Source organism: Bos grunniens, chromosome 12, assembly GCF_055505025.1.
Source record: "Bos grunniens cultivar Pamir isolate PY7600 chromosome 12, Bosgru_T2T1.0, whole genome shotgun sequence".
NCBI classification, from domain to species: Eukaryota; Metazoa; Chordata; class Mammalia; order Artiodactyla; family Bovidae; genus Bos; species Bos grunniens.
The window spans coordinates 35,426,015-35,443,138 of record NC_141176.1 but is presented as its reverse complement, the minus strand read 5'-3'; the positions used below and the strand labels follow the sequence as shown (position 1 = coordinate 35,443,138).

At 48.8% G+C, this 17,124-nt stretch overlaps 1 long non-coding RNA gene across 1 annotated transcript; it reads left to right on the top strand.

Moving 5' to 3' along the window:
• Positions 1-313: 313 nt before the first annotated feature.
• Positions 314-15,372, top strand: LOC147361671 (uncharacterized). Its single transcript, XR_015137606.1, has 4 exons — positions 314-611; positions 876-958; positions 1,096-1,234; positions 15,197-15,372. It is a non-coding gene; the product is annotated as an uncharacterized LOC147361671 (long non-coding RNA).
• The last annotated feature ends 1,752 nt before the right edge of the window (positions 15,373-17,124 follow it).

The window sequence follows — 17,124 nt, the reverse complement described above, 5'->3', positions numbered from 1 at the left end:
GATGAGCCCTGAGCAGTTAAGGGAGACACCTGCGTTTTCCAGGAGGGATCAGGAAAGCCCAGAGAGACCCAGTCACCAGGGTTCCCTGGGTGTCGGGGACATGCCAGACGCAGCCTCCAGTCAGCTGCCCTGTGAATGGCAGCAGGAGCCTCCCTGCTCCATGTGCATCAGAATAAAGACGGAAATGTACAGATTCTGTGTGGTCTCACATGTGTGCCGCCATGCGCACCACACACGCGTGCACACACAGCCCCACAAAGACGCTGCAGAGCGATTCTGAGAACAGGTGGGAACAATCATTGTCCTGGAGCATGGCTGTGAGAGTTTTTGTGTCCTGAGAGGGAGATACTTGTGTGCCCACCTGCACAGCCTCCCCGGTAACCCTGGGAGGTGTGCCTAGGAGTGGAGGAAGCAGGTTCCACAGCTCATGTTTGCCTCTTGAAGCATTGTTGAAATGTTTTTTCTTCAGGCATTGGTTCGGGTGATTAATGCTGCTGTTGGGTCTTCGCTGCTGTCCTGTGACTAAGCCGATCCCAAGTGCCTCCGGCAAAGACCAGTCCTTCATCTCCGAAGAGCGTCTGTTAACCTCTCTCGATGGATACCAAGTTGGGGTGTGTGTGGTCACTGTGGCTGTCAGGCACACCCAGGATTTCCTTTATATATATGTATATATATTTCCCATCAGGGTGGTCGCAGTCCAGCCCAGACTCTCCAGAACGGCCTTTAAGTTCAGTCTGAGCTCTGTCTGTGCTCGGCCACTGACGTGACGCACTTTGACGTTTCTGAGACTGCAGATTCCCCAGAGCAGAAGAGAAGGTTTTACAAATACCGTGACCTTGAGATTAAAAAAAATCTCTTCTGTTTCCTCTCTCCAGATTTTTACCACGTGCTGGCTGGAAGTCCAAGTAAGAAAAGGCAGCAAAGTCATGAAACTCGAGTGTGTCCTTGCAGATCCGCAGTGAGCAACGCATACTTACCACCAAGACCCGTGGCATGCTGTGGTCCTTCCCGAGAGAACTGCACTGAGCTGTTAGGGAGGGTCTGAGGGTTTATAATGGTTTAAAAATACTTACAATTTTTTTTTTTTTTTGGTAGACTTTAAGCACAGCCATGAATCTCAGAGCAACATGTCCAAGACTCAAGTACAGGCAATATAGCCAGCCTGCCCGTGAGGCACTGAGGGAGATGAAGAAGGTTGGAGGTCTGGAAAATGGTGGAATGCCTTGGACTGGAGGTAAGAAGGTGTTTATAAGGGACTTTCATGGAGGAAAATATGAGAAAACTAGGTTTCATGAGGCAGATAAGATAATTTTAGTCTAAGTCGCCAAAGTCGTGTGTCTTATAGTTGGGTGGACAGAAATGCATCAGACTGACTTCACAGTTTTGTAGTGCCTTAGGCTTTTGAAATTGCTTTACAGAAAACTTGTACTTTTGTCATCTCTTTGACAATAATGTACCTGGTTGAGGATCATAGACATTTTGATTTTAAGTATGAAGAACTGGGACAGAATGAATAATTACAGAGAGGCAGGTGAGCTTCACAAAAGTTCCAGCCCAAGAGCTTCTCAGCAGCTGTTATTGCTGTTGTTCAGTTGCTCTGTTGTGTCCAACTCTTTGAAACCCCATGGACTGCAGCATTCCAGGCTTCCCTGTCCTCCTCTGTCTCCTGGAGCTCGCTCAAGTTCATGTCCATTGAGTTGGTGATGCCATCCAACCATCTCATCCTCTTCTGCCTTCTCCTTTTGCCTTCAGTCTTCCCCAGTATCAGGGTCTAAATTTTACTTTTTGAAAATAATTCTCCTCTCAGTATGGTAGTAACATATATTCACTGTTGACGATTTTGAAAATGTCAAGTGCATCAAGAAATAAAATCACGTGTAATGCCACTACCTAAAAGTAGTCATTGTTTTGCTATAAATCTTTCTAGCCTTTTTTTCTGTATGTAAGCACACACACTGGGAAATATTTTATGAATTGGAAATCACATTGCACATCCTGTTTAATAAGCTGAGATAGTCACTTAAGATTGTGAACTTCTTCTGTGATCAAATATTTCCTGTAACATCATCTGTATGAGCTGTGTAGGATTTTGACAGACACTATAGCAGATTCCCTGGTAGCTCAACTGCTAAAGAATCTGCCTGCAATGTGGGAGACCCTGGTTTGATTCCTGGATCAGGAAGACCCACTGGAGAAGGGATAGGCTACCCACTCCAGTATTCTTGGGCTTCCCTCGTGGCTCAGCTGGTAAAGAATCCACCTGCAAAGTGGAAGACCCAGGTTCAATCCCGGGTTGGGAAGATACCCCTGGAGAAGGGAAAGGCTACCCACTCCAGTATTCTGGCCTGGAGAATTCTATGGGGTTGCAAAGAGTCGGACACAACTGAGCAACTTTCACTTTCTTTCATATTGGATTTTGGTGGCTGTTTGGTTGTTTTCATGAATATGGTTTATAGATGGATATGCTGTTTGAAAGTTGACTTTGGGAAAAGGGAACTGTTATCTTTCCTTAAATCTTAGAATTCAAAATGCCGTGTTCTCCTTCCTTCAACATAACTTTAGCAGCTTATTTGATGGCAGTGTAGTTCACATGTAGTGGCATGCACACACGTGTTAGCATGTGTCAGCTGTGTGGTGTGGTGGCATTATGTGCATTCTCCCTGGTCACGACACAGGAGGGCCCACATCCTTCCAGAGTCGCCCTCGACTCTGCTGCACCTCCACATCTGACTTCTGTCAACACGCGCACCATTGGCCTGCCTCAGGGCCTCTCAGAATCTGAACCAGGCCCTCTTGACATCTCGGTTTCTTCCTTCAACATCATGTTTTTGAGAGGCTTCTGTGTTTCTTTCTGCAGGTGTTTGTAGTTCATTCCTTTCTGATTGCTGAGTAATATTCTATTATATGAATATGGAAAAATTTGTTTGTCTGTTTTCCTGTTGATGGCTGCTTAGGTGGCTTCTAATTTTGGGCTTTAATAAATTAAGCTGTTATAAGATGTCTCTATGCAGGCTTTTGTTTGTTTGCATGTTTTTGTTTTATTTTTTTTCAAACATTATTTTTTTCCCTGGGTGAGTGTCTCGAAACAGGGCTCTCGGTCCTGTGAAGGCCCATGTTTAACTTCAGGGGAAACTCCCAGCAGTTCTCCAAACCGATGGCTCCCTTTCCTCTATAGGCCCAGCAGCAGTGGATGAGAGAGTTGGCCGTCTAGGTGATGGCAATGCTGTGTTGTCATTCTTTTTAGCCTGAGCTATTTGGGGGGACACTCAGGCATCTCATGGTGCCTTTCCTGGTGACTAATTATGTTGAGTGCTTTTTTCTTGGGAATGTTGATCACTCATTTGTCTCCTTTGTGAAGTGTTTGATAGGCCTCCAGTCCTGTTTTTTGGTGACTTTTATTGGCGTGTGGTTGATTTACAATGTTGTGTTAGTTTCAGGTGTACAGCGAAGTGAATCGGTTGTGCATATACACGCATTCATTCTTTTTTAGGGGGCTTCTCAGGTGGCACTGGCGGTAAAGAACCTGCCTGCTGATGCAGGAGACTAAGAGACCTAGGTTTGGTCCCTGGGTCAGGAAGATACCCTGGAGGTGGAAATGGCAACCCATTCCCATATTCCTGTCTGGAGAATCCCATGGACAGAAGGACCTGGTGGACTACAGTCCAGGGGGTCACAAAGAGTCAGACATGACCGCAGGCTTAGCATACTCCCTTTTTTAGATTATTTTCCCATAGAAGTTGTTTCAGAGTGTTGAGTCGAGTTCCTTGTGCTCTACAGTAGGTCCTTACTAGTTATCTATTTTATATATAGTAGTAATTGGGGTGTTTGTCTTTTCACTGGGCAGTCGTAGTCCTGAGCATTTTCGATAACGGTCCTCTGGGAGATTTATCTGGGAGCGCTCCCCCCAGCCCGTGCCCTGCTTGGCCATCTGTGTACTGTGTTTTGGTAGCAGAGGAAGCCTCAATTTTTTCCTGAAAGGTTTGGGTTGTGCTTTCTGTGTTCTGGGAGAGTTTTGCCGACAGAAGGGTGAAAACACGTTTTCCTGTAGATTTTGCTGGCTTTGCTTCTGCAATTATGCACATCCTCCGTGTGCATGCTAAGGGGGAGAGGAGGGGAGACCACGTGCTCCTCACAGAGGTATCTTACTGTCCCAGCTCCAGACATCAGAATGACTTTCCTTTCCTTCCTGGACTGAATTGCTTCGGCACCTTTGTTAGAAGTTAATTACTGCATCAGTGTGAATCTGTTCCTGGCTTCTGGCTTCTGTTCTGTAGATGTGCTTGTTTATCCCCATCTCAGTGCCATATTGACTCATTACTGTTGCTCTACGGTAAGTCCTGAAATTGGAGAATGTAATTCTTCAAGCTTGTTTTTTTTTTCCCCTCAAGTATGTTCTGGGTGTTCTAATTGTTTTTTGGCATGTCACATACATTTGAAAAAAGAACTTGTCAATTTCTGGAGAAAAAAGATTGTTGGGGTTGGTGGAGATTGTATCAAATTTGTAGATCAATTTGAGGAGAATTGGCATCTTAGAAATTTTGAGTGAGTCTTCTGTCCACAAACATGATGTATCTATTTATGTAATATTTTAATGTAACAACTAAGTAATTTGATTTAATAATTAAATTAATGTTTCTTATTTCTCTAAGATATATTTTATAGTTTCAGTGTGTAGTCTTACATCTGTTTTATTGACTAGATCCCTAATAATTTATGCTTTTGGTGTGAATTTTAATTACTGTTGTGTCAACTATATTTTAAATCATTCATTGCAAATATACAGAAATACCATTGACAGTTTTTATATTGACCTTGTGTCTTGTAACCTTACAGTTATTCTAGTAGTTTTTTTGTTTTGGAGATTTTTTTAGGATTTTCTACATGGACAGTCATGTTGCTTGTGAATAAAGACAGTTCTGTTATTGTGATCACCTAATATTTACATGTTTTGTTTCCTTTCTTGCTTTATGCATTAAGATCTCCAGTACAATAGTGAACAGAAGAGGTGACAGAGGTCACTCTTGCCTTGCTCCCGATTTCATAGGGATGGAGTCCAAAGTTTTCATATAAGGTGTGATGTTAGCTGTGGTTTTTCTGTAGAGCTTTTTTATCAGATTGAGGGAAGTCTCTTCTATTCCTAGCATACTGAGAGTTGCTGTTTTTAAGTCATGAACAGGTGTTGAATTTTATCAAATCTGTTTTCTGCGTCTATTGGGATAGTCTTATGGCTTGTCTTTTGTGGTCTGTTGAATGTCACGCTTACCCAATATTCCTGGCCTAAATTTACTTGATATTAATATATTACTGTCAAGCTATGACACACTCTAGTTTTTATGTATTTCTTGGACCTGGTGATGCTGACCTGGCCTCCCGCTCCCAATTCAGACAGGCCTGTCCTCCCCACTGTGAACCTGGCCCTTCTGCTCGTCACTGTAGGCGTGTGGGTCATCACCGCAGTGCTTTGACTTGTCTGACGTCGGTGGCCTTGGGGCTTGGTGCAGAGCCCACGTCCCAGAGCTGGCATGGCCTCGGTGGTCAGACCCTTCATCCATCAGTGAACTCTTATCTTGGTTACTCACTGCCCCCAGCAAGTGCTTCAGACGCTGTCGGGGACTGGAGAGATGAAAAGCATGACTGGTGGGCAGCAGGGAGGGGTCTGGACGGACCCACGCTGACCTCACAGCTTTCTTAGTTTCACCTGCCCACCCCCTTCTCAGAAAGGCCCTGTGGCCTGTCTGGTGGTATCTGTGAAGGGTCCCCTTGTTTTCTGGGCAAAACAGCCATTACACTGTTGTTTTTCCACATCTCTGTTTGACCCGGTGACCCTCACTCCAGCAGAAGGTAATTTAGACAGATTAGGACCTTGGCTCCTTTCCAGGAGCCCACAGAAGCCTCGGAGCGGAGACAGTCCAGAAATATACCCGTGTCCACGTGACCAGTCTCCAGAACGCGCTATTTTTAAGATGCTTGAACTTGTTTTCTCAGAGGATAATTTCCACCCTTGGCTGGACGGGTGGTTTATCCGGGTTGCTGTCTCTCTCGCTGAGGATGAAGGAGCTGTCCCCAGTGTGGTAGGAATTTTGAGACAGGAAACGTGCTAAGTGTATGGGTTCTGAGCCAAATGTGGTCATTAGTTTGATCCAAATTTCACTTTACCGGAAGAGGAAGGATTTAAGGCCAGGTAAGCAATGTCTATCAGGCAAGTCCAAAGCAGACAGGCCCAGGCAAACATGTAATGTGTCAACTGCTCCCCAAGCTCTGTAGCTGATTCATCAGTTCCATAGAGTCGCTGATTGTCACCGGGGGCCACTCACTGTGCAGAGGCCGGGAGGTGCCGACACCCACACACCAGGAAGACCCGTGAGCAGCTCCTGCTCAGCAGAGGCCACACGAGCCCTCATCATGCAAGTCGGAGGGAGACGTCCCCGGGGGATGGAACATGAATGGGGTGCAGCCCAGGAAGGGCCATGTTGTCTTGGGTTTTGTGTTCTTTGCTCTGAAAACTAAGTCGTGGTTCCCGAAACGAACACCTCAGGGAGGTGGGGAAATGCACAGAGGACGGCACTCCCTCGGATTAAGGGCGACGGTCCTCACGTCCTCCTGGGAGCGACCAGGGCATCTAGGTTACCATTGCCCTGTCCCCAAAGTGACTGGAGCCCCGTCTCAGGCTTGGAGCCCAGCCCCAAGCTTGTGGAGGGAGGGGGACGGGGCAGGGTTCCACTCAAGAGGACCCGAGGCTCTAGGAAATGCACAGCTCAGACACCCCCCGGGACCCCTCTTCTGCCAGTGTGACCGGACGTCGGACTGGGCTCAGCCCAGTTGCGTAGTCCTCGATTTTTCTGTTTGAAATCTCCATTTCCTGTCCTGCTGTTACTAGTTTGGAAGAACCTGTCTAGAATGTTGGACATGTGTGAGCCCCTCACTCAGGGCCAGCAGGTAGGAGGTGGAGGGCCCACCTTGTCCTAAAGTGCCTCCTGGAAGGAGAGAAAGGCAGGCGGGAGGGCAGAACCCCGGGAATGGGGCTCCGGGGGAGCAGGAAGGCCCGCCCCGGGCCTGCCGCTTCGGGCTGGGCCGCCACCTCCCCCGAGGGCCGGGTGATCTCGTGCATCTGGGGCCTGTCCCAGCCCTGCTGCCCATCCTACGCTGACACACTGAGGGCTTGCTCTGGGCTCCCCAGTCTGTCTCGTCTGGTGAGTTCTAGACACCCACCCCCCGAACCCCTGCTCCTGAAAGGATCCCTGCCACCAGCAGGGATGGTGGCCGGGGTTGTAGCCCTGAGGACTGAGCAGGGACAGCCCACCCCAGTGCCTCTGGGGGCCTCACAGAAACCTCCATGTCAGAGCTTTTGAAGCTTGCTGAAGAGCACATGGCTGAGACCCTGGGCCAGGCCCTCCACCCTCAGCGCTCGGGCTCCAAGGACCTCAGAGAGGGGACAGTGCCAGGTACTGAGGGCTGGCAGGGCTGGAGCCCCCCAGACCCCCGGCCTTGTGAGGCTGAAAGCCCGGCCTGTCTGGCACCCGGCCTCCCTCACCACCTGGCCGCCTGGCCTCTGGGCTCTTTGTTCCCTGAGGCTGAGCCCACAGCTGCTGTGGCGGCATCAGGGCCCTGTGAGCTTGAAGAAACATCAGAGAGCCTACCAGCAGTCTAATCCTGGACTCGGCCTGCACCAGCCATTTAAGGAGAAGATGGACAGTCCAGGAACAAGCCATCGCTGGGACAGAGTCCCTGCTGCAGCCCTGCTCCCCGGAGGCACTTGAAGAACCCCCACCCCAGGGAGGGCTCCCCCTCCTGAGTCACCTGTGTTCCTTCTCTCACGTGATTCCAGCCCTTACATGCATGATGCTGCCACCCATGGTGAACCTGGTCTGCAGATGGAGTTTCCTGAAGGGTCTGTACCCACGTGGTCCTTCCTTTCATCTGCTCTCCTTGAATTTCCCGAATCATCTTGCCCAGTGCTTCCTTGGCTGAGCACTCCTCGTGCTGCTGGGTCCCTGACCTCTGTTCGCCAAGGTTACAAGCCCTGCTGCCAGGCCAGCAGAAGGAAGTGCCAGGCATCCTCGGCTGGCTGGCTGGGCCCCCGCACAGGAGCCAGGAAGGCACAGCGTCACCTTCCTACAGCCAAAGCCCACCTGCTTGACCTGGGGTGCCCACCTGCCTGATCTTAGACTCCCACCTGCTTGACCTTGCCCTGGGACTGTTGCAGTGGCCCAGTCTGGTGCAGTGTGGGCCATCAAAGGAAAAGCAGGCCAGAAAATCAAAGAGAAGTAAAAGGCATCGGGAAACTAAAGGAAGCGAGACCTCCCATGTGATAAGGGAGGAAATATCAAGCGAAACGTGGTGTCCTGTGAAGCAGGAATGCTTGACCTGCTAATTGAAAGCTACAGATGAGGAACATTTGATATCTACACAGTTCACTTATCCAAATTACTGTTATTAGTGAAGAACAATGACAAGGAATTCTCCCGCATGCACACATTTGATTTTGGTGATTATTATTTACGCGTGATTTATTACCCCCAGTGCAAAGCACAGCTGGAAGGATCACAGAGATGACTCACCATTTCCTAAGGCCAGATTTTTGTTTTGTTTTGTTTTTCCCCAAATGATGGTTTTATCGACTCCCGGGATGAGAGTCTGCTCCTGGTGTGTCCCAAGCGCCAAATGTGCTGGAGGAAGTCAGGAACAGGGAATTATAACTTTGTTCCTAATGAGGGGTTCACCTTCCCTTTGTTCTGAAACACAGCGCTCTGAGCAGAGATCTTGAGAAGGACGCGGGTCTAGAACTCTCTTCAAGGTAGGAGGTGCAGACTACGAAGAGGACATAGCAACATCAGTTACGCTCAAGTTCCTGGAGATGATTTAATGACCGTGTTTCTGTCCTGGGGACGACGGCTCCTCCATGCCCCTGCAAACGCATAGGGCACATTCCTCAGCCTGCACACAAGGAATTTGCATAACTGTGATATTCCAGGAGCAGAGGGGCAGAGAGGGTCACATTCTTGTCCTGATGTGTAATTCTGTGCCAGGCAAACCTGGGCCCTCGCTGGGGACCACCCCGCTGCTCGGCTGAGCTGGACGGCTGTGGACCATGTGCCTTGCAACACGTGGATTCCAGTAAAAATCGCTTTTCCAGAAAACACTGGAGAAGGGTGAGCCTAGCCTGTGGCAAATAAGAAACCAGAGCACCAGCAGTGAAGTGTACTCGCTGAACTAAGACAAGACAGAGCAGAAGCTGGTCCCCCTAAGCATTGTGTTCTCTGATTTTCTAAGATTTTCTTTGACTGCGATCAGCCACCTCCTGGGTGTACTTGGGCCCTGGAAGGACATTCGCAAGATGGGTCGGTGGAGCCTTTGCTCCTGTATCTGGTGTAGAGGCCTGAGGCCAGGCAGTTGGAGGTTAAACAGAACTGCACCCCACCCCCACCCCCACCCACGATGGAGCCACAGACAGGGAAAAGGCTTCCTTACTCATCCATTGCCAATGTCTCCACGTGCAGGCTTGTAGATTCACGAGTGACCTTGCTCTCCTTACCTCCTTGTTGCAACCCCATGGACTGCAGCATTCCAGGCTCCCCTGTCCTTCACCATCTCCTGGAGTTTGTGCAAACTCATGTCCATTGAGTCGGTGATGCCATCCAACCATCTCATCTTCTGCTGTCCCCTTCTCCTCCTGCCTTCAGTCTTTCCCAGCATCAGGGTCTTTTCCAGTGAGTTGGCTCTTTGCATCAGGTGGCCAAAAATATCGGAGCTTCTGCTTCAGCATCAGTCCTTCCAATGAATATTCAAAGTTGATTTCTCTTAAGATTGACTAGTTTGATCTCCTTGCAGTCCAAGGTACTCTCAAGAGTCTTCTCCAACACCACAATTCAAAAGAATCAATTCTTCTTTGCTCAGCCTTCTTTATGGTCCAACTCTCACATCATATATGACTACTGGAAAAACTGTAGCTTTTACTATTCGGATCTTTGTTGGCAAAGTGCGTCTCTGTTTTTTAAAACACTGTCTATGTTTGTCATAGCTTTCCTTCCAAGGGGCACCGCCTTTTAATTCCATGGCTGCAATCGTCGTCTGCAGTGATTTGGGAGCCCACCAAAATAAAATCTGTCACTGCTTCCACTTTTTCCCGATCTATTTGCCATGAAGCAATGGGATTGGGTGGCCTTAACTATCAAAATCTCGTGATAGGAATGTGGTAAGAGGGTTTTTTCTCTACCACAGAGAACATCTTCTGTCTCCCTCTCTGTCTGTCTGCCTGTCCACACAGACCATATACAGATGGACACACAAGCATCCACACAGCCTGGGCTACAGCTCAGCAGAGGCCCGCTCCCTTTCCTTCCAGCCTCGGCCGAGCACTCATCTCCTCTGCTCACTCTAGGAGGGTCCTTATTTAACACAGTGTTACTTTATGGACAAGTAAGACTGAAAACCTGTCACAAATTGTGCTAGAGGTATAAAAATTCCACTTTCTCATGTCATATATACATGATATATAAATGTAAGCTTCATATATAATATGAGAAAATAAACTTTGTATAATTAAAAAGTTAGAGGCTCTGCGACTTGTCCTTTTCAGAATGGGCCCATCTGAATGTGCGCCGACCCTCCTGAGCTGTGTCCATGGGTGATGACTCTTGACAACCAGGGAGTAGCTTTTAGCTATGAGTTCCTTTCAGATAAATGTAGTTTTTCTTCGATAAGAAAATGCCTTTTGAAAATAAAGGACTCAAGGGTGTTTTATAATTTTAAAATCTAAATTTAAATCTAAGTTTTAAAATCGAAATTTCTGTTCTCCAGAAGGGAAATACCTTCTGCAGACATATAAACAGAAAGTGGTGGGATAGGGGCGGGGACCGTCAGTGGCGCTGGCAGAGTCCACCCCCTTGGACAGAGCCCTGGACAGACGTGTGAAGGTCACGTCCCAGCCCGCCAGCTTCTCAGCAGTTACTAGTTCAGGGGACCTTAGGGCTTCCCCTGGTGGAAGAGGCCGCTGGGGGGCACAGTTCAGGCCTCCGGACGCGTCCTGGAAGTGTCTGTAGCCACTGTTTCTCAGGGGCAGGGTCCTCCTGTGAGCTGAGGTCCGTAGTCAGGGAAAGCCCTGGGTGTGGCCCTGAGCTGGGCTGACCGGACACCCACGTGCAGCCTTCCTGGCTGACCTCCACCCTCCCCGTCATCCTTGTTGGGCTCACTCTGCCGCAGTGCAGAGCCCTCCACAGGTCAACCATTCCCAACCCAGTGTGCTCTTGGGGGGGCGGCCAGTCCAAGGGGAGGGTGTGTGCACAGCACCACTCCCCACCCAGCTCACACCCCTGAATTTTGGGTGTGTTCAGGTTGCTGTTTACTTGTTCAGTCGTGTCTGACTCTGTGTAACCCTCTGTGTGACTGTAGCCAGCCAGGCTCCTCTGTCCCTGGAAATTCTGCAGGCAAGAACACTGGAGCAATTTGTTATTTCCTTTTCCAGGGGATCTTCCCGATCCAGGGATCAACCCTTGTCTCCTGCACTGGCAGGCAGGTTCTTTACCACTGAGCCATCTGGGAAGCTTGTGATGTGTGTGGTGAGTCTGTTTTAGCTGCAGTTGGATAAGCCCACTTTATAACTCTCTGAAAATAAGAAGTTTAGTCAAGTAAAGTTCTGACTACATTTTTTTCAGAGAAATCATGCTTGAAAAATCCTCAGCTTAACAAAACAAGTCCATTCTGTATAGTTTGGGGCAGACATATCTGAAATAAACAGTTCATTCAGGGCTGCATTTTAGTTAGCTCCTAACTAGAACCTTGGACTTTCTGACTTCCAAGTGAGCTCTCCTGGGGGGTAGTGGGTAGCAAGGGGAGCCACCCAAACCCAGACAGCTGGTCAGTTACCTGTGGGATTTCTTACTTGTGCTCAGAATGGTACAGTATTCAGCATAGAGGGCGAGATCTCGAAACTTTGTGATGGGACTTGGTGACCTTGAGTTGCTGGTGGGAAGGAGACTGTGGACTTGGAACACAGAGAGGATGGCTAGTGCTCTCTATTAGTATGCTGATGACGTGAGGCATGTGAACGAGTGTGTGTACATTCGCAAACTTGTGTGTGTGTGCATGTGCATGCATGCTCTGTTGTATGCAGTCATTTGGGATGTGAGAGTTGGACTGTGAAGAAAGCTGAGCACTGAAGAATTGATGCTTTTGAACTGTGGTGTTGGAGAAGACTCTTGAGAGTCCCTTGGACTGCAAGGAGATCCAACCAGTCCAACCTAAAGAAAATCAGTCCTGAATGTTCATTGGAAGGACTGATGCTGAAGCTGAAACTCCAATACTTTGGCCACCTGATGGGAAGAACTGACTCATTGTAAAAGACCCTGATGCTGGGAAAGATTGAAAGTGGGAGGAAAAGGGGACGACAGAGGATGAGATGGTTGGATGGTATCACTGACTCAATAGACATGAGTTTGAGTAAGCTCTGGGAGTTGGTGATGGACAGGGAGGCCTGGAGTGCTGCACTCCATGGGGTCACAAAGAGTCAGACACGACTGACAGAACTGAACTGAACAGGCAGGTTGTTTGCTAAGCATACATCTTGTGAGATAGTTATTAAGGTTTGGATAGGTGTCACCAAGACAGACCACAGTCTTCATAGAAATGAGCGCAGCAGGCCAGGTCCGCATCATGGGGGACCAGCTAATGAGCCTCACGTGTCCGTCTCTTCCCTGAGGATGCCGTGCTGGTATGGTGTGTCCCAGCTCTGTAGGTGAGACTGCCTTTGGTCAGGGCAGGGACACGAACACTTCACCCGAGTGAGCAGCACCTGGGGGGACGCCCAGGGCGCTGAGAAGCCCGACTCCTCCCCCTCGCCCCTCATACCTGCTTCTCCTTGGATGAGGCCCTTGTCTCTGCTGGGCGCTCAGCTGCTTCCTGAGCTTTGCAGCCACCGCGGTGGCCTGGACCCTGGGCAATGGTGGCTCATGGGATGCGGAGGAGGCTGTTTTCCAGATTCTGCCAGATGGTGCTCCTGCTCTGAGCTTGGCCTCCGGCCACGGGCGCCGCGTGGCTGGCGGTGCAACCTGCCTGCTGTTAAGGTGAGGGCGGAGCAGCACCTGTCATTTGCACGTGTGTGTGTGCTTCTGTGTGTACGTGTGTGCATACATGTATGTGTGCACACGTGTGCACATATGTGTGTGTGTGCTCAGTGCAGGAAGCAGGGCTGGATGAAGTGTGCTCTCCTTCTCACCTGAGATCTGTGGGGAATGTCCCTCCGGTCCTTGGGCGGTCAGCTCTCCCTCCCGGGGCCCGAATCCTATGAGCAGATGGGTGTGGCCACCCCAGGACCCAGCCTTGGCCGTTACGTGTCGAGCGCACTTGGACCTGCTCATCTCTGTAATGAAAAAAACATGTGGCTTCTCATGGGTAATAACTTCTGACTTCCTGGATGGCTCTTTTGTTTTGTTTACTTTAGCATAAAGTATTCCACCCTTTAAAAATATTACCCTCTCTTTTATCTGTTTTATAGTATTAAAATACACAAGCATGTTTATATTTTAAAATGGGAAATATCAAAAACATTTTTACAGCATCTTTCTTTTAATCTTTGTTTAAAGTGTGGGGTGGGTGGTGGAATAGCTTCTAGGTTATGTTCAATTTTTTCCATTTCTGGAAGAGCTTGATTGAGAATTCCAAACCTTTTGTACTGGACAGATGTTCAGGATAAAAATAAAAGGCCTATCACGTCCCTCGGATCCTAGTAGCTTGCGGTGTATGTTAATACAAGGTTAGAATCACTAGGGTTGAAATTTTTGCTACTGCTGCTGCTGCTAAGTCGCTTCAGTCATGTCCGACTCTGTGCGACCCCATAGATGGCAGCCCACCAGGCTCCCCATCCCTGGGATTCTCCAGGCAAGAACATTGGAGTGGGTTGCCATTTCCTTCTCCAATGCATGAAAGTGAAAAGTGAAAGTGAAGTCTCTCAATCGTGCCCGACTCTTAGCGACTCCATGGACTGCAGCCTACCAGGCTCCTCCGTCCATGGGATTTTCCAGGCAAGAGTACTGGAGTGGGTTGCCATTGCCTTCTCCAGAAATTTTTTTTTTTTTTGCTAATGATATTTAAATTTTTTAACAGCATTCAACTCTTTGAAGGACGCTGTGTTGTAATACACGTTTCATTTTTGATTTCTGCTATTTGGAAAGTAACTTGTGATGCTATTACGGGACCTGGGGAGATTATGGGTGGTCACGGTGATGGCTGCCGCAGGCTTGTAGGACCCTCTCTGGAGTGCTTGAGTGAGTGGGTGAAACCCCCGTTTTCTGTGAAATAGTGAAGTGGCTACCTGTCCTGCAGTCTGGGGACAAGGACTAGGAGCGCCCTTTGCTGTTGTACCTCCAGGCTGATGTGAGCAGCGCTCACGGGAAATTTCTCAATGGTGACAGTATAAATGGACAAATTCTGAAAAAAGTTTTTAAAATTCTACCTTTAAATCAAGAGCTTGTTTCTTTTCATTTGCAGATAATGAATCAAGCAAATACAGTTTGCCCAGATATTGTGATGTTTCAGAATTTTTTTTTTTTTGGTGGGCAAGGTATTTACGATCATTGTTCTCTCTTCATGCTAAGTTTTATTTTCTCATTAAATCAGGTGAAAACCTGTGATACTGTGCTATTAAGCCAGAGTGACTAGGAGGAAATGATAGGATGTTATTAACTTATTAGAATTCCATGTATCGAGTCATTTAATCAGCTAGAATTACAGAGATACTCCTAAAAAACAGTCAAGTCTGCTGTTAAAGTTGCCTCATTAATGTTTTTTGCCAAGGATTTGTACATTCCTAAAAATACTGGAAGAAAACCCAGAAATTGAAATTGTCATGAACTGATGGCTCCCTTAGACTGAGCTCCCATCCAGGGCAGAGAACAAACCTTCAGTGTTTCTGCATCCCTGCCTCCTTCCAGAAGGAGAAGGGCCGACAGAGGACGAGATGGTTAGATAACATCACCGACTCAGGGGACATAAGTCTGAGCAAACGCTGGGAGATAGTGAAGGACAGGGAATCCTGGCATGCTGCAGTCCATGGGGTCACAAAGAGGCAGACATGACTGAGTGACTGAACAGCAACAACAACCTCCTTGCCTGCAGCCAGGGACACAGCACACACAACAGTGTTTTTGAAGAATATGTTTGAATTCTCCTTTTTTTCTTACTCCCTTCGCCTTCTCCTGTAAAGGGGAGCCACCCAGTGTCCTTGAGGTGCTGGAGGACAGGTGCCCTCGTGGTGTTGGAGGATGGGTATCCAGTGTCATGGCCTGGCACACCCCTTCCTCTGTGATGCGAGACTTCTCTTCCCCATGATCATCACTGTCCTGAGGAGGACTGAGAAGGACCCTGTGACGACCCTTCCAGGTGAGCCTGCTTCTGTGTCTGGACCTCCTGTCTCTGAATCTGGTATCTTCAGAGCCGAGAGGCTGCAGCGGGCCCAACCTGCTTGGACCAAAGCGAAGATATTGTTTGTGCTGATCCGTCGCCCCTCCCCAGACCCAGTGCCTGTTAGGCCGTGCTGTCCGTCCCTGTCAGCCGTCCCCAGAGCTAATTAGGGGTCGTGTTAAAGTCCAGAAACAGTTGGGTTTTTCTAGCTGCACTGTTCCAGCCCCCAGCCTCCCTGCCCACTCTCAGCACCTCTGTCCCCACCCGGGTGACTGGGGAAGGACAGGGAGGCCCAGGCCTCACCGTGGCTGTGTGGTTGTGGGGTGTTACTGATGTGCCAGGCAAGACAAGACCTGCTTCAGTCTGTCCTTCTTCCCCACAGGTCAGACCAACTGGGTGTTCAACTCCAGTCTGCTTGCACTTCAGTTGATTGGGGTGTTTTTCAGCCTGCAGAGTCCTAGGAGAATTCTCACTGAGATCGCCCAGGTCCTCTTACTTTGTGGTGGTGGTTGTTGTTTATTCACTCAGTCAGGTCCAACTCTGTGACCCCATGGACTGTAGCCCACCAGGCTCCTCTTGTTCATGGGATTTCCCAGGCAAGAATTCCGGAGTGGGTTGTCATTTCCTTCTCCATTTCCCTCCTGACTTAGGGATCCAACCTGTGTCTCCTGCATTGCAGGTGGATTCTTTACCACTGAACCACGAGGGAAGCCCCCTTACTTTCATTTTATTGGCATACAGTTGACTTACAATGTTGTGTTAATTTCAGTTGTATAGCAAAGTGATTCAGTGATATACATCACTGAGTCACTATATATATATATATGTGTGTGTGTGTGTGTGTGTATATATATATATATATATGTGATTATATTTAGAATCCCTTGGGATTCAAAAAACAGATGATTGTAAACCAGCCAGTATGTGAGCTGACACATTCTCTTACTGATAGAATGTCAGAAATGTGGAATGTCTCAAAGCTAGTTTAAAAAGGGTCACCATGTAAGTGAGCTCACAAACAGATGCACAGCCTTGGGACTCTGAGGTCACAGCCACCCGGTGGTCACCATAGTTCAGGTGGTCAGCATACAAACATGCTCTGGGGTCCTCCCGGAGCACACACTTGGCTGGCAGTGACAGCCTGGTGGGTGAAGAGTCAGATGTGGCCGACCTTGGCCCCAGAAGGGCCTGTTCACGTGGGAGAGCAAGGGGAGGACAGTGCCAATGGATGCACAGGGTCCCTTGGTGCCCAAGGCATGTCTGGTGTGGACTCGGGGGCTCCCTGCTTTCTCAGACAGCTGCCCTTGTCGCCGCACTCCTGACCGAGGCACGTGCAGCCATCTTACCTGCTTTGACGTCAGGGCCTGTCTACCCTTCTCTGTCCTTTCCACTTGATACTGGTGTCCTGGAACAGTTGCTGTGAATGTACTACTGTTTCCCCAAATGGCTCTCTTCTTGCCCCGCTGCCCTGACTTATGGCGTCAGACCCACACTTCTAATTCCTGTGTCACACAAGGCCTTCTCCATTTCTCTCTCTTTCTTTCTCCGAGACTCTCTCCACACACATCATACGTACGCCAGGAAGACTGGAATAAAAATGGGCAAAATAGTAAGAATAGTGGGCTTCCCAGGCAGTTCACTGGTAAAGACTCCACCTGCCAATGCAGGAGATGCAGGTTCCATCCCTGGGCTGGGAAGATCCCCTGGAGGAGGAAATGGCAACCCACTCCA